Below are 26499 nucleotides of genomic sequence, written 5' to 3'. Positions count from 1 at the left end.
TCAATATTTTGTGAAGTATTGAAGCCGTGAACCACAGGACCAAAGCACTTATTTTTGTGGATATAAAATAAAGCAAAGAAATACGTAAGGAATCTTGTTTAGCAGTCGAAAATCGTGGTACAGCTGTAAGGAAGATGAATGACAAAGGTAATATGACAAAAAGTGCCCTGGAAAAAGTGTTGGGGTTTAAAGTCTGGAGAAATGGGCTTCTGTCCTGAAAACAGGAATAATCGTGAACAGGTCATTTCACCTCTCAGAGCCCCAGTCTTCTCTGTATCATGTGAAAGTGTCTTCCAATGCTGGTGTTGGATTCAGCATGCCATGGGTGTATCACACTCCCTGCATGTCTAGGCTGTGAAGGCCAAAATTACAAGGTCCTAACCAGGCTTTTACTCCATGAAAATGCTGCTGTGCTGCTTCTTGGGACTTGTTTTTGTGTCATTGGTAATCCTGAAAAGTGAGAAATTCGCCACGTGGAACTATGCTAGCAGGTGCTTTCCCTCTGGTCACAACACAGGCTTGCTCACTGCTTGCTATAAAACCAGGAGAGGCCTTAATCCCAATGCCCCTCTCTGTGGTGCACCCACTGAGCAGAAAGGCTCTATCTGGCCTTTTTGTGGCCTCTTTGTGGCTGAATGGAACTTGGGGGCTGTGGAACGGTGTGACTATGCTAATACTCTTGCTACTGATTTTACAGTGGATGATAAAGCCCTTTGTCTCTGACCCAGGAGTCTCATGTTTTCTATCTATACCCAAGCAGCTATATGAGGCTAGCTTATTAACTTATGCACTTGTCCTGCTTCTAGCTTTTTTCTGCTCTTGTCAAACTTATTGAGTAAATCCCTAACAGATGGCATCATAAGGGCACACTTGGTGCACCCTGAATTTAGTAGGGAGAAACACAAAGTACAGGATGTGACCAGTTTCCTGCATCACTCACTCATTCATTCTTTCAACAGACAGTGCCCTGTGTCAGGCTCTAAACGATAAATGCTATGGATGAACTGCTTCTGGTTTCAGCAAGCTCTTCATCAACTATAATCAATCAATTCTATAATAAGCAATTAGACAATTGCTGAAATTACAAATGTGTTTTTAAGAAGATTCACATAAGTCCAAAATAAAAGGTCAATTATGCAAAAGTTGTCCAACAATGAGATAATTTATAGGAAAATGCTGAAATTATCACTGACATAATTAGACAAAGGACTGTATATGTAAGTATCTGGCACTATGTAACTCGTGTGTGACCCCTTATATGTGTGTGTTATTTGCTCAGTTGTGTCCGACTCTGCAACCCCATGGACTATAGCTAGCCAGACTCCTCTGTCTATGGGATTCTCCAGGCAAGAATACTGGAGTGAGTTGCTATTCCTTTCTCCAGGGGATCTTCCCGACTCAGGGATCAAACACAGATCTCCTGCTTTGCAGGAAGATTCTTTACCATCTGAGCCACCAGGGAAGCCCTGACCCCTGGTAAGTAAGTACTCAATAATTCTTTCCTTAATCTTAAATTCAGATGACCTCTATATTACATACATTGGTTCCAATTTTTTCCAAAACCAAGAAAGCAGATTGGTCCCATCAAAAACCAAAGTATTAAAGTCTATTCAAAATCTAACCAAGTGCCACTATGTTTGAAAGAGCAGTCAAGCCTTTCGTGACATATGTAATTGCACGCGTGCATGCTCAGTGGTTTCAGTCCTGTCCGACTCTTTGCAACCGAATGCACTGTAGCCCAGCAGGCTCTTCTGTCCATGAAACTATCCCTGCAAGAACACTGGAGTGGGTTGCATGCCCTCCTCCAGGGGATCTTTCTGACCCACCCAGGAACTGAACCCACATCTCCTGCTTTGCAAGCAGATTCTTTACCGCTGAGCCACCAGGGAAGCTCCACGGCAAGTGATTACCTGTGCACTAAACAAAGAAATCACACAAAACACCAAGAACTGTTAGGACACCCTTGGGAGATATTCAGATTTTAAATTTTTAATTTCAATGAACTAGAGGAGCAGAAAAGGAGACAAATTACAATATCTTCTTGTGAAAAGAACTGTTTGCCTGGCTGCTCAGAAGGCAATGCAAACATTTAAGGTTCTAAATAGCCCTGAATGTTCCTTGGCGATTTTTCCCAGGTCAGCCTATTACACAAGTGATCGCTCTTATGACTGTTGCCTGGGCAATTGTAAAACATAGATGTGTGTGTTAGTCGCTCAGTCATGCCCGACTCTGTGACCCCATGGACTACAATCCACCAGGTTCCTCTGTCCATGAGATTTTCCAGGCAAGGATACTGGAGTGGGTTGCCATTTCCTTCTCCAGGGGATCTTCCCAACCCAGGGATCGAACCCGAGTCTCCTGCACTGCAGGCAGATTCTTTACCGACTGAGCTACAAGGGAAGATATAGATAATATTTATCAAAAAGATGGTTGTAAAAGTGTCTATGGAGTTTGTCCATGTATTAATTCATTTAACAAATATTTATTTAGCTCTTATTTTATGTCAGCTAATGTATGAGGGGCTGAGCCAGTATTTGTGTAATTCCTTGCAGTGTGTTTGAGTGTGAGTTGTTAAAATAACTGAAGCTGACCTCAAACTCTGCAAACACTCTGCAGAAAGATAGACATATAACCCCTCATATCAGAATCCTTCTGAATGAACAAAGCATCTTCCAGTCCAAAGAGATGTATTCTTTTTTTTTTTTTTTCAATTTATTTATTTAGTTTTTTGACTGCACCATGCAGCCTGTGGGATCTCAGTTCCCTGACCAGGGATCAAACTCTTGCCCCCTGCTGGTGGAAGAGTGTGGTGTCTTAACCACTGGACCACCAGGTAAGTCGCCATCATTCTCAACTGTGAAAATTTTAATTTTGGTTCCTCTAAGATCAGGAACAAGACAAGGATGTCCACTCTCACCACTATTATTCAACATAGGTTTAGAAGTTCTGCCACAGCAATCAGAGGAGAAAAAGAAATAAAACTCAATTTGGAAAAGAAGAGAATATTATATTTTTGGAATCTCATGATTTCATTAACTAACTTAAGTTTTGCCCTGACACAATAATTCGGAGGAAGGCCTCCAAGGAGGACTAACCTCTGAGGCAAGACACGAATGATGGAAGAAAAACTGTTAATTTGAGAGGTTGGGAGAGAGAATAAACAGTGTAGATGCCTGAAAGAGCTATTCTATGCTCAAAGAGTCAAAAGAATGCATCATCCAAGCACAATATAAGACATCCTCTCCCTCCATAAGCTCTAAATGAGCAACACAAGCATTCACGCAACTTGCCTCCAAACGGAGGCTCAGCTGTGGTCACACAGACCCTAGAAGATGGTCCATTCATTGCTTTGTAGTCTTACGTAATGTCCAGGGATACACCTTACTGGCCCTGGAAGCAGTAAAGCAATATCCACTGAAATGCCCCATGTCCAGTACTCACTGTCTGTGTCTACACCTTGTTAATCCTACTCCCTTATCTTTGCCATCCCTCCCTTCTCCACGCTCACTGTGCTCAAGCTTCCTTCCCCAGTTAAACTCAGCTCTCAGCAAAGAACCCAGAAAACTCCTTCAGACTAAAACAGAAGCAGATAAAACACACTCCCTCAGTCCACAACCCAGAATGAGACTATTCACCGCCAGCCTGTCTAAAAGAAAATCATTATACTGGGATTGAAGCATAGGCGTGTGTGCATGCTCAGTTGTGTCTGACTCTTTGAGACCCCATGGACTGTAGCCTGCCAGGCTCCTCTGTTCATGGGATTTCCCAGGCAAGAATATTGGAGTGGGTTGCCATTTCCTTCTGCAGGGATCTTCCCCACCCAAGGATCAAACCTGAGTCTCCTGCTTTGGCAGGTAGACTCTTTACCATCTGAGCCACCTGGGAAGTCCTTTAAGCATGGGAATTGGGACTGTCTGTCTAACTCAGCTACCATGAGGTCACCCCATATCCCAGCCTGATTTTTAAAAAAATCACTTTATAATCAGTCAAGACTTCATATTATTTGATACTAAATTTAAGCCAGATATCTATCTTCTGAACAAGTAAAACCTAAGTACTGAAAGCTTAAATAATCTTCATGTGCTTTCCTTCCCTAAAGAGCGTCTGTGGAGAAGGTGACCTGTTAGAACTTCTCTGGGACTAATTAACTGTGCTCGGTTCTAGGCTAGTTAGCAGCGTCTCTGACAGTAAGAGCAGAGCAGGTGACCCAGACAGCCTGGCAAGTGACAAATGGCTTTTCACAGCTGGCCGTGGAAGCACAGAGCCAAAGTGCAATCACAGTTATTGCTGTAAAAAAAAAAAAAAAAAATCATCTCCACAATTAAATTTACCGGCCATTAAACAGTTATTGCTTTGTTTGTACCAGAGTGGTTAAGTTGCATTTTTGGCTTTATTGGATTTTTTTATTTCCTCTAATGGCTGAGGATACTTTCCTTCACAAAGAATTTGTAGCTCTAACAGCATGCCCTGTTGGTTGCTTAAAAATCTCGAAGAGAGGAGACAAAGAAGACAGATCTGGGAATCACATGGGAGTGGAGCTGCAGCTTCCAGACTGAAGGCCAAGGACTTCAGGAAACTACGGTTATTCTTCGGCTGCCCACAGGCAGCGCTAGTGGTAAAGAACTCGCATACCAATGATGGAGACCCAGGTTCAATTCCTGGGTGAGAAGACTCCTTGGAGAAGAATGTGGCAACCCACTCCAGTGTTCTTGCCTGGAGAATCCCATGGGCAGAGGATCCTGGCAGGCTACAGTCCATGGAGTCGCAAAGAGTCGGACCCGACTGAAGCAACTTAACAGGAATGCACGCAGTTGTTTCAGAGGGATACGGAGTCCACCCTTTATGCCCTGAGCATTGTCACAGCCTCACACACGTCTGCCCTCCATGTGATGGAAAAAACATTAACTTCAAAGTGGGGTCCCACTCACAGTGGCTTTTTATCATTTATTATAATAAGGTAACCTGTGGTATCTTTTACTTGAAGAAGAAGACTCCATTCTTGAAACCATAGACAACCACTGACAATTTAACATGGTATAAAGCACAAGAATAGCCTTCAATGATAGTAGCTTATTAGGAGTACAACTCTTCTCAGAACTATGGTTATGTCAAAATGCAGATTTTTCACCCCTTCAGGACTTCAGTTGAGGGAGTGGTGGCTTTTGTAGGCACGAACTAGAGAGTAAATGTTGAAGATATCAAAAGTCTACAGATTTCCTTGGGAGAAATGGCTAATGAAGAATATTCTCCCAAAAGAGAAACTTCAGTAGGTAGGACATCAGCAGAAAATGTCAACTTGCTCAAGTCTCTAAATAAAAAAGAGGACATGGCTACTCATTATTCATAACCTGGGTTGCCAGGAGCCCCAGTTCAACAGGAATTGTTGACTGGTTGTCATGTGAGGGGAATTCAGCTCCCAATTTGTACATGTGCCTGAGACTCAACTCTGCCAGAGGACCGGTACGTTCTAGACATGAACCGAAAGACCACGTCCGCCATAAGATGCAACCCCCAAGGGGAAAGAGCTGACTGTGATGTTTCCAGCCCTGGGACCAGGAATGTTGGTTTGGGTGAAGGAAAGTTGCCTCATTTTTTTCATGCCTAGAGGAGAGAAGGGGTGAAGCATGCACTGCTGCTGCTTCTGCTGCTGCTAAGTCACTTCAGTCGTGTCCGACTCTGTGCAACCCCATAGATGGCAGCCCACAGGCTCCCCCGTCCCTGGGATTCTCCAGGCAAGAACGCTGGAGTGGGTCGCCATTTCCTTCTCCAATGCATGAAAGTGAAAAGTGAAAGTGAAAGTGAAGTCGCTCAGTCGTGCCCGACTCTTTGCGACCCCATGGACTGCAGCCTTCCAGGCTCCCCCGTCCATGGGATTCTCCAGGCAAGAGGACTGGAGTGGGGTGCCATTGCCTTCTCCAGAAGCATGCACTAGACAAAGTTAAATCAAACTATCTGTCTATAAACAGCTCAAGGCAACCTACTGTCATGCTGTAGCACTCTTGGGCTGTAACTTCCTTCAAGAAAAGAATTTCGTCCTGATCATTCAACACTGTGCCCGGACTGTAGCAAAAATTCAATACATATTTGTGGAATAAATTACTGAATTTCTAAGTAAGAGACTCAAAGCTGAGTTGGGTCTCTGAGTTGCCCCCTTTCCTGTTACACTGAGAGAGTGTTGCTTTCTGTGTCTCTGAGATGAGTAGCTAATGTAGGAAAGCTAGGTAATTTCCTCAAAGAGCATTGTGATTCTAAGAGGCTGGTGCCTTTGGCCATTATCCCATTTTCCAAGCAAATAGATCCAAGCAGTAGGTTGAAAGAGACTTGCCCAAACCTAGACTTTGATGCCAAAAGTCTCTTGAAGCATTAAAGAGCTCTGAAAAGCCTAACAGTATCAAGTACATTTTACTATTGAAATGTCTAACTTTCAGAGAAGCAGGAACATTGTATGGCATCCCTTATATGCGGCATCTAAAAAGACATGATACAAATGAGCTTATTTACAAAACAGAAACAGACTCACAGACTCAGAGAATGAACTGATAGTTGCAGGGGTGGGAGGGAGGGCAGGAAGGGTGGGGAAGGGAGAGTTAGGGAATTTGGGATGGACAGATACACTTTGTTATATTTAAAAAGGATAACCAACAAGGACCTACTGTATGGCACAGGGAACGCTGCTCAATGTTATGTGGCAGCCTGGATGGGAGGGCAGCTTGGAGGGGAAATGGATACCTGTATGTGTATGGCTGAGTTGCTCTGCTGTGCAACTGAAACTCACAGCATTGTTAATTGGCTATAATTCAATATTAAATAAAAAGTTAAATGAACAATAACACAGTAAAAAAACAAAGACAGAAAATTTTGACTTGAATTCCCTTCCCTAAAACTAAAACCACAGAGGAAAAGGGTGGGGGGTACTTCCCTGGCAGTCCAGTAGTTAAGACGCTGTGCTTCCGTTGCAGGGAGCATGGGTTCAATCCCTGGGCAGAGAACTAACATCCCATATGCTGAGTGGCATGACTAAAAATAAAGTGAAACACTAAAGGAAAAGAAAGAAAGAAAGAAATGAGTGCTGCCTGAGCATTACACTGTGAAACTCTCAATGCTCTAGACTACAACCATAATTCAATCAAGCGTTACTCTTTGCCCAGCGTGTACCTGCTCATAGTTCAATCCCAGCTCTATAGTCTGTAACTTAGAAGACCCAGTTGCTGGGAAAGATTGAGGGCAGAAGGAGAAGCGGGTGGGAGATGATGAGATGGTTGGCTGGCATCACTGACTCAATGGACATGAGTATGGACAAACCGGGAGATAGTGAAGGACAGGAGAGCCTGGTGTGCTGCAGTCCCTGAGGTCACAAAGAGTCAGATAAAACTCAGCGACTGAACAACAACTCCCCTAAGAGATCATAAGATCCTTGAGGACAACGACCTCATGCTATTACTCATGCTATTAGTGTCTGTGACTCCTTAATCCAGCACAGGGATGGACACAGGCTGAGTGCAGCATCAGTGGCTGCCAGATGCCACTTTTGACCTTTGTTCATGCTACAGTGAAATCCCTGATAAAGCATGTCATTTCTGTGTTTTTGAGACCACATTTGTATCTCACCTGCCCCTACTCTTTCTGTTATTTCATTTCTTTTACTTTGTTGAGTCCACAACATCACCAAAGGGCAAGGCTGAAAACCCTAGAAATAGGATCAAGGCAGGCAGTGAGCAACAGTCCCATGGTCGTCCCTTATACCCAGGCCAAGGCCTAGAAAGAACCTCATTCTTTAAAAGATAAGACTCAGTTAAAACACCCACCTCCAATGTAGCCCTTCCTTTGCTGAATCTTTTGCCAAAGAAGTCAGACCTTAATAAGAAAGATTTTTTAAATGTAAATTGAGAATTAATAGCCAAGAACCTTCCTATCTTTCTTCCAAACATGCATCATTATCATCATCATCATCATCATTATTAAGTATTTGCCACATACTGTTCTAAGTCCTTGGTTGGTAAGTAACAACCCTAACATACATATACTTATGTACATTTGTATACATATATAAATATACACAATATTTTATATGCATATATGTTTCCTTTTTGTTTCTTTTTCTTTTATACATATATTTGCATGTATTATTTTTGTCTTCATTTTTCAGAGAAGAAAAGTACCCAATGTCCCACAACGGGTAAATACTATAAATAGCATTGAAAGCAAACAAAATGAATCCAAATCTGCCTTCCTTACCTTTCACATCTAAACTGGCAAGTATTGCTTTTACTCTTGCCTGTTACGAGTGTTAGCTTTCAAGCATGAGATTCTTAGAGAGTGAATCTGAGAAAAGGACGTGGAAAACTGCCACCTGAAAATAGTCATTATGGTATACTTCTGCATCCACATTTATTGAGCAACTACTGTCTGTTAGGTACTATTTTAGATGATGGAGATGCAAAAAGCAAAATTTCCTTTTTGAGTCCTGACTCGATCTTCAGGTTATAATTCAAGCTTCCCCACTTGCATACGATGTGTAACTGTGAACAAATCACCCAGCCTCTGGGCTGCAGGTTCTTCATCTCTTAGTTAGGATGATAATGTTAATCCCCTCTATGGAGTGGTCTAAGGATCAAGCTGAAATCATGAGACCAAGTTGTTGCAATGGCTAATATAGCTGTAGGTAATTGCACCTCCACCACTCTCTTCTTCACGCTATTTAACCACATTGGTGCTGGCAGATACATCACCACATATGCTCAGAGAACTCTCTTGGCTGTTTTGTTTTGCTTGAATATCACCTTTGAAGGAAGCCAATGAGTTTTAGAAAATCCCACCTGTCATTCCCTCCCTCTGACATGCCTGATCTCACTTGCCTTAAATCTATTTTTTTTTCCTGTGACATCTATAACCTTTTTAACATGCCATGTAATTTGAGGATTTACTATGCTTGTAGTCCATCTATTCCTTATTTATTCATTTCCTTTCACAGAGACAAACATTTTTGTCCATTTTATTCGCTGATGTGTCCCAATTACTGGAAAACATCTTAGTTCACAATAGCTACTCAATAAACAGAGATTGAATGAATAAATATACATGAGTTTGCATAGTGCTTGGAAAAGACCCTCATACTGGGAAAGACTGGAAGCCAAAGAAGAAGAAGATGGGAGAGGATGAGAATGCTAGAAAGCACCACTGATTCGGTGGACATGAATCTGAGCAAATTCCAGGAGACAGCGGAGGACAGATGAGCCTGGCTTGCTACAGTCCTTGGGGTTGCAAAGAGTCGGGCACAGCGACTCAACAACAACCACAGTGCTTGGCCTATATTGCTCAAAACACTGTTATAACATGTCGCTTTTCTCTAGGAAGCTCACAGTTTAATTAAAAAATAATCAAGAAAGAAACACACCAATACAGTATACTAACGTGTATATATGGAATTTAGAAAGATGGTAACGATAACCCTGTATGTGAGACAGCAAAAGAGACACAGATGTATAGAACAGTCTTTTAGACTCTGTGGGAGAGGGAGAGGGTGGGATGATTTGGGGGAATGGCATGGAAACATGTATAATATCATATGGGAAGTGAATTGCCAGTCCAGGTTCAATATAGAACCAGCTTGGGGCTGGTGCACTGGGATGACCTGGAGGGATGTTACGGAGAGGGATGTGGGTGGGGGGTTCAGGATGGGGAACACGTGTACACCTGTGGTGGGTTCATGTTGATGTGTGGCAGAACAAATACAAATATTGTAAAATAATTAGCCTCCAATTAAAATAAATAAATTTAAATTTAAAAAAGAATACATCTGTGGGATTACTTAAAAAAATAATAATCAATTTGAAGACATTTCCCCAAAACACTTTTTTTTGGTTGCAAATTTTTCTCTCCCTGACAAAGCTCTTTTCAGTTTGACTGGCATTTACATTTTTCTTGCACACAGCATGTACCTTTCCTGGATGACATGTTCTTCTGGAGACTGATTCTGCTCATTCTGGGCTTTTTGCCAATTCTCTCATATGCTGGGCAGTGACTGGGTAGGAGAAGCTAGCCACTCTATGATTTGGTTCTCTTGATAATAGCCTTGACCATCCCACAAAGTGATTATTGGTACCATTTCTTGGAATCTTACCATGTGTCTTTCTCTGTTACCAGGAGGCTGGGCATAGAGAAAGGACCAGAGGGGTAAGAACGCATATAGGATGCAGCCAGTAGCTTCAAGGACTGCCCAATACATGACTCTTCCAAATATAGCTTAATAGATGACAACGCTTGTGCTAAATCATGGCTCTGCCATTCTCTAGTTTTATGTGACCTTGTACAACTTAACCTCTCTCAGTCCTGAATTCCTTGCCTGAAAAAAAACATGACAATAATACTACTTCATCAGATTGTTGAGAAGTAAAAATTATGCCTACAAAAATAAGAGATAAAAATGTTCAGAGCCATGCTTGGTACATTGCAGATACTGCTTAATAAATCCTAACTTTTAATATAAACATCACCTGACAGAAGAAAGTGAAAAGTGAAAGTCACTCCGTTCTGTCTGAGTCTTTGCGACTCCATGGACTATACAGTCCATGGAATTGTCCAGGCCAGAATGCTGGAGTGGGTAGCCTTTCCCTTCCCCAGGGGATCTTCCCAACCCAGGGATGGAACCCAGGTCTCCCGCATTGCAGGTGGATTCTTTACCAGCCGAGCCACAAGGGAAGAACAAAGGCATATGGAATGAGAACCAATAACCATCAAGGGTTAAATAAGCATGAGTGACGTTAGAGTCAGAGGATTCAAGATGGCGGCAGTAATCCTAGAGAGCTCTTCTCCATTCCTTAATTCATTTTCCAAACATATAATGAGAGAATCTGCTGCTTCACCTCGAGGAATTTTAAATCTGATAGAGGAACCAGGCAAAGAAACAAAATGTATGGTGACCTATGTGATGGGAGCACTGAGAAATGTCACTCTGACGACAGTGTGATGTATATGGATATAGAGTGCTGGTGAGGTGGCGCAAGAAGACCCGTCTGGAATTTTTACGCAAATTTCCAAGTGAGATGTGAAAGTCTGAAGCAAGGATACTGACAGTAGGAGAGGATAAAAGCAAGAAATATTTAACAGGTTGCTAAGGGCTTCCCTGATGGCTCACTGGTAAAAAACCTGCCTGCCAATGCAGGAGACTTGAGTTCGATCCCTGGCTAGGGAAGATTCTCTGGAGAAGGAAATGGCAACCCACTCCAGTATTCTTGCCTGGAGAATCCCATAGACAGAGGAGCCTAGCAGGCTACAGTGTATGGGGTCGCAAAGAGTCGGACATGATGTAGCAACTAAACACCTTCCCCTCTTTAAAACACTTTCTTCTCTTGGATTCCAAGACATCACACTCATGTTTTTCTTCTCACTTCCCTGGTAGCTCCTTTTCAGCAGCCTTGGTCTGCTTGTTTTCTTCTTCTGTCCTCTTTACCTTGGGTTTCCCAGGGCTTAGCATTAGGACTTCATCTCTCTTCTGGCTATACTCATCCCCTTGGTATTCCCATTAGTCCCATGATATGACATTTCACCTATCTTGATAACCTTTACTTTCTTATCTGTAGGTCAGATATCTGCCTTGAACTCCAGATTTGTATAAATCTATAATTGTCTTCTTTACCCATCCACTTGGCTATCTAACAGGCATCTTTAAGCTAACATGCCCCCAAACAAGCTCCTAACCTTCTGCCCAGTACCTGTCCTATCCATGGTTTTCTACACCTCAGTTCATCATAACTCTCTTCCTTGAGTTGTTCAAACATCAAACTCAGAATGGAGAAAGTGATCTTGACTTCTCTTCTCTCAGTTCCATTGATTCTACCTTCAAACTTTCCCAAAACGACTTCCTCCAATTCCATAGCTTTCATCCCAGTCCAAGTCACCTGCTTCCCTCACCTCAAAAATTTCAACCATTTCCTAGATGGTCTTCCTGTTTCCACTCTTGACCACCTGCAGTCCAGTCTCGACCCAGCAGTAAGGCTTGATGCTTTCAGGACCATGAGTCAGATAATGACACCCCCAGGCTCACAGGTTCACAAGGCTCCTAGCTCTTTCCAAGTCCAAAAGGACTTCCAATAACTAAAAAGGCCCAAAGCAATACAGTCTCTGTCATTTCCTTGTTCCCCTCTTCTACCTCCCTCCTCATCACCCTTGCCTGCCGGGGTCCAGCCCTGGTGGATCCAGGGAATTCGAAGGTGGGGACGGCGTCGGCGTCTTTGGAAAAATACATATTTAATTATAGATATAGAGAGAGATTAGAAATGGATAGTGTAGTAGGAGATAGTGTAGTGGAGAAAAGGAGGCTGAATCCAGATGGGAATTCAGCCAGAGAAACGGGAGCAAGAAGAAAGCGACATGGGGGAATCAGTCTTTCTGGAAACTGATTCAATTTCTCTATTTTGGGGTTTGCTTATATACCTTTTGCTACATATAGGGATGAATACAGAGTCACGCGGGGGTCAGCAGTCCTGACCTTTATCAAAATCAGGTGCTTCACATAAATGTATAAAAATAAAGGTCTTAGGGATATTACATCATCTTCTGGCCATGAGTGAGACCTGCTGACATTTTATGATCCTTTCTTTCTGATAACAAAAAAACTTATTTTTTCCAAGGATGTTTTTTCTTAAACCAGGCACCACCCTCCAAATAAAGTTACATTCCTATAGGGTGAGGGTGTAGTGAGTTACAATCAAGAAAGGAATTTATTTAACCCAAGGTTAACATGATTAATCTTAAAGGTTAATGCTCATTTCTCCTATATGCTTAAAGGTTAATGCTTATTTCTCCTATATGCTAGTTATATTCATTATAAGGGCAGGGAATATGGAGATTTAGCAGCAAACATCAGCCCAACAAATGAAAATCCTTTCACCAATGCTCCCCTTAAGATCTATTTAGTCTTAAGATAGTGATAAAGTTACACTTTTACATAGCAAGGACACAGTGATTTATAACAAAGTACAGTGATCTATTACAAAAGAGAAAATCCATTAACTCAAAAAGTCTAATATTGCTAACCTTAAAAACTACTATATTTCCTTTTCTATATTCCAAATACATTGATTAATATATTCCCAGGTGCCTAAGGATATGGAGGCCTGGCGGCAATCATTGACTCAATAAGAAGAAAAAGCCCTATGCTAATTAAGACTCTCAAAATACTCCAAAACTCTCTGTGCTGTTTATGGTTGAGAGGTAGTAAACAATCATGTGCGTAATGGCAGGAGTATGGATAATCCTGTCACACAAGCTAGTCTGTCAGCAGAGAGGTTTGACCTGAGACATCCTTGTCCTACCCAGAGCAGGGAATTAGCAGCAATTATTGACACAACAAATGAAAAACCCTTCACCAATATAATTCCTAACCAACCCACTATACTAATAATTTCCGACTCCCCAAAAGAATTTGCCTTTAGTAAGTCTAAAACATCTCATGCCTCTCAGGTTGGGACACTGTAAACAATCACATGTGGCTGAACGAACCTATACAGGCAGGCTAGATAACCTTCAGAGGAGTCTGTAAGCTGTAACACTCTTGTCACACCCAGGAATTTTTATTGCCTTGGAGCTGCAAGTTAACTCCTTCTCCAAGAGTAACGGTTATGGGGGAGAGCTCCCCGTAAAGTCAGAGGTGTAGGTGAGAGCATAAAACAGACTCTGGTTTTGGGGTAGATGCTCGGAAACAGGGGGTTTCCTGAGGCTTGATCACACCTTTGCGTATGCCAAGCCTCCTTCCTCATGACCTTTGCCATGGGCAGAGTTCCTCACGCTGGCCCCCGGCACTTGCCGGTCTCTTGCTGTTGTTGAAACACTGCAGGCATGCCCGAGGGCTCTGCTCCAGCTCTTCCCTCTACCTGAATCTCTCCTTAAATAGCCCTGTGGTTTCTTTCCCCAACTACTCAAATGTCATGTTTCTAAAGACCCTTGCTCATCACGTTGTTGTTGTTTAGTCACTCAGTCCTGTCTGGCTCTTTCGACCCCCATGGGCTGTAGTCCACCAGGCTCCTCTAATCATGGATATTTTCAGGCAGGAATACTGGAGTGGGTTGTCATTTCCTTCTCCAGGGGATCGTCCCAATCCAAGGATAGAACCCTGTTACCACATTTCCTGCAGTGCAGGCAGATTCTTCACCCCTGAGTCACCCAGGAAGCCCTTCCTCATCATACTGTTTAAAATTAAAATTCCCACCTCCGCCATGCCTTACTCCTTCCCTGCCCAATCGTTCTCCATACTCCATATCATCTTCAAACATTTTATATAATTTGTTTCAAAACTGTTTGACTTACCCTGTAAGAAGGTAAACTACAAGATGCCAGGAATTTTGTCTGTTTTTTCCAGTGGACAATTTTGGTACCTAGAAGATTGATACTCGATACAATAAATAGTATCTGAATGAATAACTGAAATGGTAATTCATTGAATGTGAAGAGCAAGGGATTGGAGATAAAGATGACTCTGACATAACAGTGCTACTTTTATTGAACAGAATAAATGAAATCCCCTTATGTCTGGAAGCTGATAAATTAAGCTTGGACCATTTTTTATTTAAGGTTTCTTTAAACTAATTAAATAAATATATTTAGGTTGACAATAAGAAGTAGGAGCCAGGAAAGGTGAGTTGGAGGGACCTAGATATCACAATGATGTAGAAAAATGCAAGTAGCTGCAGGCAGAACAAGAAGGAAGAAAGCTGGGAACTGAGCACTTAGAGGGGTACAGAGAAAGAGAAACATGATAACTGTCTTCTCCACCACTCTGACTACAGTGCCTGATATAACAGGCTCAATATTGGTCATCGATACTTGCTCCTTGGAAGGAAAGCTATGACAAACCTAGACAGCATACTAAAAAGCAGAGACATCACTTTATATTACTGCTTTACACTTTTCACTAGTGCTTAAGAGGAACCAGATATTGCAATAGATGACTCTACAAAAGTGTTGGAGAAGACTCTTGAGGGTCCCTTGGACAGCAAGGAGATCAAACCAGTCAATCCTAAGGGAAATCGACCCTGAATACTCATTGGAAAGACTGATGTTGAAGCTGAGGCTCCAATACTTTGTCCACCTGATGCAAAGAGCCAACTCATTGGAAAAGTCCCTGATGCTGGGAAAGACTGAAGGCAAAAAGAAGGAGGTGGCAGAGAATGAGATGGTAAAATATCATCACCAACTCTATGGACATGAATTTGAGCAAACTGTGGGAGATAGTAGAGAAATGAGGAGCCTAGCATGCTGCAGTCCATGGGGTTACAAAGAATCAGACATGACTTAGCAACTGAACAACATTGACTTTCAAAATTCAGATGTCACTGTCCTTGACAGAGTGTGTGGTAAGTTGCTTCACTTGTGTCTGACTCTTTGCAACATTATGGACAGTAGTCATCCAGGCTCCTCTGTTCTTGGGATTCTCCGGGCAAGAATACTGAAATAGGTTGCTGTGCTTTCCTCCAGGGGATCTTCCTGACGCAGGGATCAAACCCATGTCTCTTATATCTCCTGCACTGGCTGGTTCTTTACCACTAGCCCAACAGAGTAACAGGGACTACGTTTACCCTCTAACTGAAAAATAATAAAACACAGAGAAAATCTATGAAACAACAGTTTCAGACATTTAACAGCAAATTGAACAGGACATTAATCCCTGTCACAGGGGAAACCAAGTAGGTGAACACTGTGATAACATACTGCCTCGAGATGATAAACTTACTTATCATCTTACTTATGATAAACTTACTGTCTGGAGAGAGTTTTCAGCTGCAGTGTAGGGAAGGTGTACCCAGAGTTCACCAGTATCCCTGAATTGAGAGCACAGAGTTCAGAATTCAGGGGGCCTATCAGTTCAGCTAAGTCACTCAGTCATGTCTGACTCTTTGCAGTCCCATGGACAGCAGCACGCCAGGTCTCTCTGTCCATCACCAACTCCCAGAGTTTACTCAAACTTATGGCCATCGAGTCGGTGATGCCATCCAACCATCTCATCCTCTGTCATCTCCTTCTCCTCCCACCTTCAATCTTTCCCAGAATCAGGGTTATTTCCAATGAGTCAGTTCTTTCAATCAGGTGGCCAAAGTATTGAAGTTTCAGCTTCAGCATCAGTCCTTCCAATGAATATTCAGGACTGATTTCCTTTAGGATGAATCTTTTTGCAGTCCAAGGGACTCTCAAGAGTCTTCTCCAACACCACAGTTCAAAAACATCAATTCTTCGGCGCTCAGCTTTCTTTATGGTCCAACTCTCACATCCATACCTGACTACTGGATAAACCATAGCCTTGAGCTTTGTTGGCAAAGTAATGTCTCTGCTTTTTAATATGCTGTCTAGGTTGGGCAAAACTTTTCTTCCAAGGAGCAAGAGTCTTTTAATTTCATGGCTGCAGTCACCATCTGCAATGATTTTGGAGCCCAAAAACATAAAGTCTGACACTGTTTCCACTGTTTCCCCATCTATTTCCCACAAAGTGATGGGACTGGATGCCATGGTTTTAGTTTTCTGAATGTTGAGCTTTAAGCCAACTTTTTCACTTTCCTCTTTCATTTTCATCAAGAGGCTCTTGAGTTCTTCTTTGCTTTCTGCCATAAGGGGGGTGTCATCTGCATATCTGAGGTTATTGATACTTCTCCCGGCAATCTTGATTCCAGCTTTGTGCTTCATTCAACCCAGCATTTCTCATGGTGTTCTCTGTATATAATTTAAACAAGCAGGATGACGATATACAGCCTTGACGTACCCGTTTTCCTATTTGGAACCAGGCTGTTGTTCCATGTCCAGTTCTAACTGTTGCTTCCTGACCTGCATACAGATTTCTCAAGAGGCAGGTCAGGTGATCTGGTATTCCCATATCCTTCAGAATTTTCCACAGTTTATTGTGATCCACACAGTCAAAGGCTTTGGCATAGTCAATAAAGCAGAAATAGATATTTTTCTGGAACTCTCTTGCTCTTGACCTCTGGTTCCTCTGCCTTTTCTAAAACCAACTTGAACATCTGGAATTTTACAGTTCGTGTACTGTTGAAGCCTGGTTTGGAGAGTTTTGAGCATTGCTCTACTAACGTGTGAGATGAGTGCAATTGTGTGGTAGTTTGAGTGTTCTTTGGCATTGCCTTTCTTTGAGATTGGAATGAAAACTGACCTTTTCCAGTCCTGTGGCCACTGTTGAGTTTTCCACATTTGCTGGCATATTGAGTGCAGCACTTTCACAGCATCATCTTTCAGGATTTGAAACAGCTCCACTGGAATTCCATCACCTCCACTAGCTTTGTTCATAGTGATGCTTCCTATTGCCCACTTGACTTCACATTCCAGGATGCCTGGCACTAGGTGAGTGGTCATACCATCATGATTATCTGGGTCATGAAGATCTTTTTTGTATAGTTCTTCTGTGTACTCTTGCCACCTCTTCTTAATATCTACTTCTTCTGTCCTTTATTGTGCCCATCTTTGCATTAAATGTTCCCTTGGTATCTCTAATTTTCTTAAAGAAATCTCTAGTCTTTCCCATTATATTGTTTTCCTCTATTTCTTTGCACTGATCACTGAGGAAGGCTTTCAAACCACTTCAGTATTCTTACCTTGAGAACCCCAGGAACAGTATGAAAAGGCAAAAAGATAGGACACTGAAAGATGAACTCCCCTGGTCAGTAGGTGGCCAATATGCTACTGGAGATCAGTGGAGAAATAACTCCAGAAAGAATGAAGAGATGGAATCAAAGCAGAAACAACATCCACTTGTGGATATCACTGATGATAGAAGCAAAGTCTGATGCTGTAAAGAGCAATATTGCATAGGAACCTGGAATGTGAGGTCCATGAATCAAGGCAAATTGGAAATGGTCAAACAGGAGATGGCAAGAGTGAACATCGACATTTTAGGAATCAGTGAATTAAAATAGACTGGAATGGGTGAATTTAACTCAGATGACCATTATATCTACTGCTGAGAGCAAGAATCCCTTAGAAGAAATGGAATGGCCATCATAATCAACAAAAGAGTCCAAAATGCAGTACTTGAATGCAATCTCAAAAACGACAGAATGATCTCTGTTCATTTCTAAGGCAAAGCTTTCAGTGTCACAGTAATCCGAGTCTATGCCCCGACCAGTAATGTTGAAGAAGCTGAAGTTGAACGGTTCTATGAAGACCTACAAGACCTTTTAGAACTAACACCCAAAAAAGATGTCCTTTATATTATAGGGGACTGAAATGCAAAAGTAGGAAGCTAAGAAACACCTGGAGTAACAGGCAAACTTGGCCTTGGAGTACAGAATGAAGCAGGGCAAAGGCTAATAAACTTTTGCCAAGAGAACACACTGGTCATAGCAAACACCCTCTTCCAACAACACAAGAGAAGACTCTACACATGGACATCACCAGATGGTCAATACTGAAATCAGATTGATTATATTCTTTGCAGCCAAAGATGGAAAGGCTCTGTACAATCAGCAAAAACAAGACCATGAGCTGACTGTGGCTCCAATCATGAACTCCTTATTGCCAAATTCAGACTTTAATTGAAGAAAGTAGGGAAAACCACTAGACCACTCAGGTATGACCTAAATCAAATCCCTTATATTATACAGTGGAAGTGACAAATAGATTGAAGGGATTAGATCTGCTAGAGTGCCTGATGAACTATGGATGGAGGTTCGTGACATTGTACGGGAGACAGGGATCAAGACCATCTCCAAGAAAAAAAAATGCAAACAAGCAAAATGTTTGTCTGGGGAGGCCTTACAAATAGCTATGAAAAGAAGAGAAGCAAAAAGCAAAGAAGACAAGGAAAGATACAAGCATCTGAATACAGGGAGGCCATAGGGGAAAGAACAGAGCACAACACAAGGAATGGAGAATACATGGGTACACAGAGTCCTCTAGAGATTTGCAAAGTGTGCCCCTCAAAGCTTCAGCTGAGTAGTAATGCTCACATGTATTTGAAGAAAACCGTCAAGGCCAGGAGGAAAAAGCACCTAACAGTATCAGGAGGAAACCATCTTGAGAGGTCACACATGACTGGGAATAGTTCCTGGGCCCACCAGCTCAAAAGAAAAAAAAAAAAATCTACCATATGATGCATCAAGCTGAGCCCTTGGAAGAGTAGTGCCTCAGTAAAGGGAAAAACTGCTAATTAAGGGAAAGGAAAAGAAAACGTGTCTCTCGGGCTGTGCGGGTTCTCTAAGGAGCGAGACCGTCCAAGTGTCCAATGACACTGTTGCAAGAAGATCAAGAGAGTTCCGGTTTAAGAGAAGCCCATGGTTCTGGCTCTTAGGACATAACCATTGACTTGAATGAGAGTAAACTTGGTAGACGTTGGATAGGCAGAGGGGAGAATGGTCTGTGGGGAGGAAATATGGAGCTTTCATAAGACAGTAAGGAAGCAATTGTAAGAGTGTGATAATAAACTGGTTTACAATCCCAGATCAAGCTAAGCAGAGCCAAGGAGAATATACTCTGGGGAACGACAAGGAAGGCAAAAATATGATAAATTTCACAGAACCCATAGGGGAGAATCACAAAGGTACACTATTTGGTTCCTTATTTCAAACTTGCAAACTAATTCCAGGTATAATTAAAAATTGAACTGATATTTTGCAAATCAACAGAGGTTAAAAACAAACAACATATAGAAATCAAGGGAAACGTAAGAAAGCATTTAAACTCTAAAATTAGGTGACAGCCAAACCGCAGCTGTGACAGTAAATGAAATCCAGTGAGCAGATCAAACTTATTAAAAAGAAGACATACTTTTTGCCCAAAAGAAGGGAAGCTGCCGAGGGTTGCAAATTTTATATTAAAAAAAATGATTGCCCGAAAAGAGTGGAATTGTCTCTTTTGCAGATCTGTTTATACCCTAAAGATAATTCTGTTTTGTTCCTTTCTGCCTGAAGGCAGAGCAACAGATTAAATGACTTTCAAAAGTTCTTTCCATCTGTGGTTGCAACAAAACATAACATAGGCAATCAAATACATCAACTCTTCTAGGATAGACTACTATATTTCTAACAGAAATAAATCTGAGAAGGAGTATCCATTGAAAGATTGATTGTATTGGAGAAAATATCCATCACATGTAAAGGCAGGAAGACATCCATCTGAGATAAACACCAAATGAATTATGATAGCAAAAAATGGAAAAGTCAGCTACAGTAATAAATAATATTGTATCATTGCATGCCAACTGTTTGCACATTTTAGAGCAAATTTGTTGAGAACAATAAATTACTCTAAAACATATTATCAACTGCCAATTCTTTATTAGAAAAGAAAGTTTCTGTGGTGTGGTTACATACTCATTAATGGATAAATAAGAACATCTACATATCATGGAGGCAAGAGAAAAAAAGAGAAATTGAAGGATTATCTCATCTCAGAATGTGCAGTAATGTAAAAGTCAAAATACCTGGGAAGAAGAAATAAAATCATTAAAATACATTTCTTTTGGGAAAGTATCAGAGAAAGAAACAACTAGAATCCTGAACTAACAAGTTGTTATTGTTTAGTCGCTCGGTCAGTCAGTTAAGTCACTCAGTCGTGTCTGACTCTTTGTGACCCCATGAACTGCAGCATGCCAGGCGTCCCTGTCCATCACCACCTCCCGGAGCTTACTCAAACTCATGTCCATTGAGTCAGCGATGCCATCCAAACATCTCATCCTCTATTTTCCCCTTCTCCTCCAGCCTTCAATTTTTCCCAGCATCAGAGTCTTTTCAAATGAGTCAGATCTTTGCATCAGGTGGCCAAAGTATTGGAGTTTCAGCTTCAGAATCAGTCCTTCCAATGAGCATTCAGGACTGATTTCCTTTAGGATGGACTAGTTTGATCTCCTTGCAGTCCAAGGGACTCTCAAGAGTCTTCTCCAACACCACAGTTCAAAAGCATCAATTCTTTGGCGCTCAGCCTTCTTTATGGTCCAAATCTCACATCCATACAGGACTACTGGAAAAACCATAGGTTTGACTGTATGGGCATTTGTTGGCAAAGTAATGTCTTTGCTTTTTAGTATGCTGCCTAGGTTGCTCAACTGTGTCCAACTCTTTGCAACTCCAAGGACTGTAGCCTGCCAGGCTCCTCTGTCCATGGAATTTTCCAGGCAAGAATACTGGAGTGGGTTGCTATTTCCTTCTCCAGGGGATCTTCCTGATCCAGGGATCAAACCCAAGTGTCCTACATTGCTGGTGTATTCTTCACCATTGAGCCACCTGGGAAGCCTGAGCTAGTACGTACCAAGATCATAATCAATCCCGTTTGTCCTAAAGGATGTGTGAATACAGGATGAGCATAGATATTACACTTCTTTAGGATGAGATTTTGGTCCTAAATCGCTGTGGAAACACTGGCATCTATGAATCACAGATTTATTCCAGACAATAAGGAATTATGTATATATCATCTTGAATGGCCTAATGGTGTTTCTCCCCAGGAAATATACATGCAAATAATTGTATAACATCTTAATGGGAAACATTTTGGCCTGGGTTAAATGTACAAGGCAGGCCTTGTTATAACTCCCACTTCACTTATGCAAAAATTGAGTTTCCCAACAACTAGATAGTTGCTTTTATAACTCAGGGATAAATGGCAGTGCTGGAGTTTCAGCCCCCATCACCAACTCCTAGTGGAGAGAACTTCGCAGGGTCTTTACAAGCAATCCACATTAATAAAAGATTTTATTCTGTCCCTATGCATCAAGAAGATTTGTGTGCAGTCGCTATTGATCCAGAGCAGGTGAGGCAGGTCAAGTGTAGTAGATGCCAGAGGAACAATGAGAGGAAGCTGTGTGAAGAGCAGTGTGAGCAGAGTCATGTGTCCAGGAATTTGTTCTCAAGTCAACAGGGGAGCAGAGGTTTAGGTGCAGGGCAGTCAGAAAGCCAGAGGTCTGATCTGAAGGTGGACAGGCGGCCAAAGATTTGTCTTGAGTGGAGACAGGAAGAGTCCTAGAGTCCAGGTGAGCTAATCCAAGGATAGCAAGTTTTCCTTTATTAAGTTAAAGGACTGTTGCTACACATCAGATGAGGAAACTGAGGTACAGTGGGGTTTAGTGTTTTAACTCTCTGGTCCAACTCTCAGGAAATAGGACCTAGTCCTTCTGAGTCATCATCCCAACAGGCTAAAATTGAACAAAGCAAGCAGGCAGAGCATATAGATGACTTTGTTTTGTTTTTCCTCTCTTGGCCACATGGTGCAGTATGCATGCAGGACCTTAGTTTCCCAACTAGGGAAATCCATGCCCCCTGCATTGGAGCACAGAGTCTTAACCACTGGGCCACCAGGGAAGCCCTACATGACTTTAAAATCAGATTATTTAGCCTTGTGAATGGAGACCAAGGGAAAAGGGAGGCAGAAAGAAGGTGAGAGTTTTATTCCACAAACTGGCAAAGTCTAAAAAAATATGGAACTTTGGTGATTTTGTTGAATTTGTGATCAGTTATTTCTAAGGAGCTTGAGCATAATTAGCCAGAGGTTTCCTCTTTGTTTTCCTGTGTGTGTAAAAGCAAAATAAGGAAAAACTAAGGAAGGAAGAATTGACACGAAGGGTGAGATTGGTCCAAAGACAACAGCGCTTGCTCAGCCAAATGACAGACCAGGATGTGAGCTGATTACCTTTCCCCGTGGTTTTTAGAGGAGAGAGAAAGAAAAAAAAAGTATAGCAGAAAATGCTATTGTCCAAGTGGGGATAATTATAACAGAGAGGAAGGGAGCCAGACGGAGGAAACAAAATTATGCCAAGTAGAATGTGGGCTGCCCACCAAGGAAAATGGCAAAGCAAGCACATAGAAGACAATTAGGTTGGGAAGCTATCTTCCAAGGGAAATTAGAGGAACCCCATTGCTTGTGTAATTAAACACAGATATAGTACTGTAGGGAACATACCTAAGGAGATGGAGGAAGAACAGAAAAGCCCATCTGAGGATCCTGGGCGTTCTCATGGAAAATCATGAATGAGGGAAAAGCCCTGCCTCACCGCAGGTTTATTATGCAGAAAAAATAAACCAGCTCACGGCTGATGTTCCTCTGCATCTAAACTGTGGTTCAAAGTCTTCTTCTCAACCCCTCCCTCAAATGGTACCTATGTGTTTTAAGCATCAATCTTTCAGCATTTCATTGCGAATCTTTGAATTTAACAAATATCTCCCACTGTGTCAACATCTCGTGTATGTTCACGCTCTTCTAAGTAATAATCATTCACACAGTCATAACAAATCACTAGATGTAGCCTAGAGAACTTTACCATGATTTGCATTATAAACTGCAGTAGTTAGAACTTCCCAAGTGGTCCAGTGGTTTGAGAGCCTAACTGCCAATGCAAGGACATGGGTTTGATCCCTGTTCCGAGACAATCCCACACACAGTAGAGCAACTAAGCCCGTGCATGCAACTACTGAAGCCTGAGTGCCTACAGTCTGTGCTACACAAGAGAAGCCACTGCAGCGAGAAGCCATGCGCCACAACTAGAGACTACCCCCCCCCCCGCCCTCGTGGAAAAACAGAAAGCCTGCACAAATCAGCAAAGACCAAGCAGAGCCAGAAATAGATAAAACCTTTTTAATTAAAAAAATAAATTAGTTGCAGTGGTAAAAGAAACAGGCTATGGAGTCAGAATTGGGTTCTAACCTCTCATTAGAAGTAATCTTGACCAAGTCAATTAACCTTTCTCAGTTTTATCATCTGTAAGATGGGTATGAAAATATCTCTCCCTTAAGATTATGTGGTGGTTTAGTCACCAAGTTGTGTCCAACTCTTGCAACCCCATAGACGGTAGCCCACCAGGCTCCTCTGTCCTTGGGATTCTCCAGGCAAGAATACTGGAGTGGGTTGCCATTTCCTTCTCCAGGGGATCTTCCTGACCCAAAAATTGAACCCGAGTCTCCTGCAGTGCAGACAGATTCTTACTGACTGAGCTATGTGGGAAGCAGCCTTAAGATTTTTGTGGAGAATAAATCCGATGATAAGGTTTTGTTAAATTAACACAGTGTCTGGGCAAGACATGCCACAGAACCTCTTAGTAAGTGTTATTGATAATAATGATAGTCATAAAAATGAAAAATATAGCTCTCAAGGAATTACAGAGAGACCTGATAGAAAATACAAAGCATGCATTTTACCTCTTAGTTCTCGGTATTAGAAGGTGCTCAGTGACTGTTGACTGATGTCATTTCAGCATACGACAATTAAGGGTTATTATGAAAAAGTGATGACATGCAGGCATTTGTTATATCCAGGGTCATTTTAAGAAAGATATAGAGAGAAGAGGCTAGGAAGCGCCCATTTCTTATATTTGTATAAGATAGAGAGCTTTCTATAAAAGTCTGTAACATAAGTAAATATAAATTGTTCATAGGACTTACCTGGCAGTCCAGTGGTTAAGACTCTGTGCTTCCAATTCAATGAGTGTGGGTTCGATCCCTGGTTGGGGAACTAAGATCCTACATGTCATGTGGTGCAGAGAGAGAGAGGAAAAAAAAGATCATTCACACTTTATTGCTGAGGTAATCTTGACTCTGTGATAGAAAGCGTAAGAGGTTTGGAATCAGAAACATGAGAGTCTGAATTCCAGAACCACCACTTTCTCAGTTTTAGTAAGAACTTCTCTGAGACTTCTTCATCCTCATCACAAAGGGAAATAATTATCTTCTGACTATTTCACAGGGCTGTTACAAGAATTAATTAATACTGAATGTGGAGGAGCTTTGTAACATAATGTCTAAATACTACTTTACCACATTAATATCTCCCAGGAAAGTAAAGTGAATCTTCAGAAAGAAAACAGAAAGTAAGTGCCAGTACAGTGGGCCCTGCATGAGAACAGTGGGTCTGGTATTCAGCCGTTTAGGATGGTGACCCAAGATTTCCTCCCTTTTATGCAGCCAGCCACACCATATTTAATCTATTCTTTAGAAAAAAGAATTGTACTTCCAGGGAAAACTATACTCTCTCTAGAGGATACCCCTCCAGATGATCTGATTCTGCGCTTTCCTTGTCTTTGAGCTATGTTATAACCATAAGTTATAGGTAACCGATCACAATGTAAAATAATTCTTATCTATGGACATGCATATTCTGTTTTGCCCAGTAGAGATTCAACTGTCTTCTCTCCCACTCTGATAAAATATTCGTTTGCCACCTTTCATATACTCATGCCAATTATTCCTAATCTATAGATATGTCTTTTCTTCAAATTTTCTTTTGAATCGGTTATCATATATGCCCGATTCCCTCAGGCAGGGTTAAGCAAAATCTTTAATGTGTGTTCATTTTTGTCTGTATGAGAATAATAAATCTAGTTGTTTTTAGAAATTACATTTAAATGGCTTGTTCATTTATCGTTTATCCCACAGACATTTAATGGATAGTTATTCTGTGGTCAGCTCTGGCCAGAAACTTAGGCCTAAAGACGTTAAAGAGGCCATCAGAGTACCACTCAGCATGCTGCAGCAGTATTGTAAATTCAGGTACCTGCTTCCGCCCCTGGCTTCACCCAGCGCGCAACAAACATTTGATCATTGTGTGCTGAATGAATTTTAAGTATCTTTCCCAAATACACACAGTCTAGAGCCTAGACAGTGCTAGGCATGTTGAAGACCTTTGATAAAGTGTTTGTTGAATGAATGAATGCAGAGTCTGCCTTTAAAAAGAGACTCACAGTCTGCTGACTTTTCTGGTCATATGAAGGTCCACCATCCCAACTTGCCCAGTGCCCCACGCCTGTTAGGTGTGCAATCCATATCTACTGACTGATTTCTAAGGCATGGCAGATGTAAAAGCCCAATCTAAGCATTAGAGCCGCCTCAATTAAATCCCCTCCTTATAAGTAAAGCAATTATTAGTCTTTATTATTATTTCTTGAGTGCTTTGATTTCCAGAACAAAAATTCAGAGTCTTAGTTAACTTTTTCTTAGTCTGAGAGGTTAAATTTTTATTATTATTTTCTAATGTTTTCTAATAATATTTTCTAATTATTTCTTTGCTAATGTTTATTCCCATCCTCATCAACCACAAACCTGTCATTTTAATCAGACAAGCTGTAACACAGTCTCTGTCACATAACTGACCATCAAGTTTCTTTCTTAAAATGGGAAATATAGGTTGTGCTACAAATTCCTAAGCTCTTCACAGAGTGAGGATAAATCTATGTTTGGCAAAGATAATTTAGTAGATAGAATTAGGTATAAATCTTATCTGAAAAAATAGAAAGAAACTGCATGTTTAGAATGAAGTACAAATCATTGTCTCCAAAAGCGAGCAGGAATAAACCTTGAAGAGACTTATTGATAAGCCTCCATCTGCCCTGAAACCTTCTCAACACCAGTGGGGAAGAATGTTCTTCACTGACCATGCTATAAATATAGCTGGTGGGATAGGGAGTTTTATGGTCTCTGAATGAGTTTGGATCACTGCAAGAGTTGTTCTGAAACCAAAGGGAATTAAATTGGCTGTTCAAGAGTTCTCAGAAGGTTGAAATGTGCTATTGTACCCATAGCACGTGTG

Source organism: Capricornis sumatraensis, chromosome 8, assembly GCF_032405125.1.
Source record: "Capricornis sumatraensis isolate serow.1 chromosome 8, serow.2, whole genome shotgun sequence".
NCBI classification, from domain to species: Eukaryota; Metazoa; Chordata; class Mammalia; order Artiodactyla; family Bovidae; genus Capricornis; species Capricornis sumatraensis.
The sequence above is the reverse complement of the archived record's forward strand: the minus strand, read 5'-3'. Positions refer to the sequence as shown.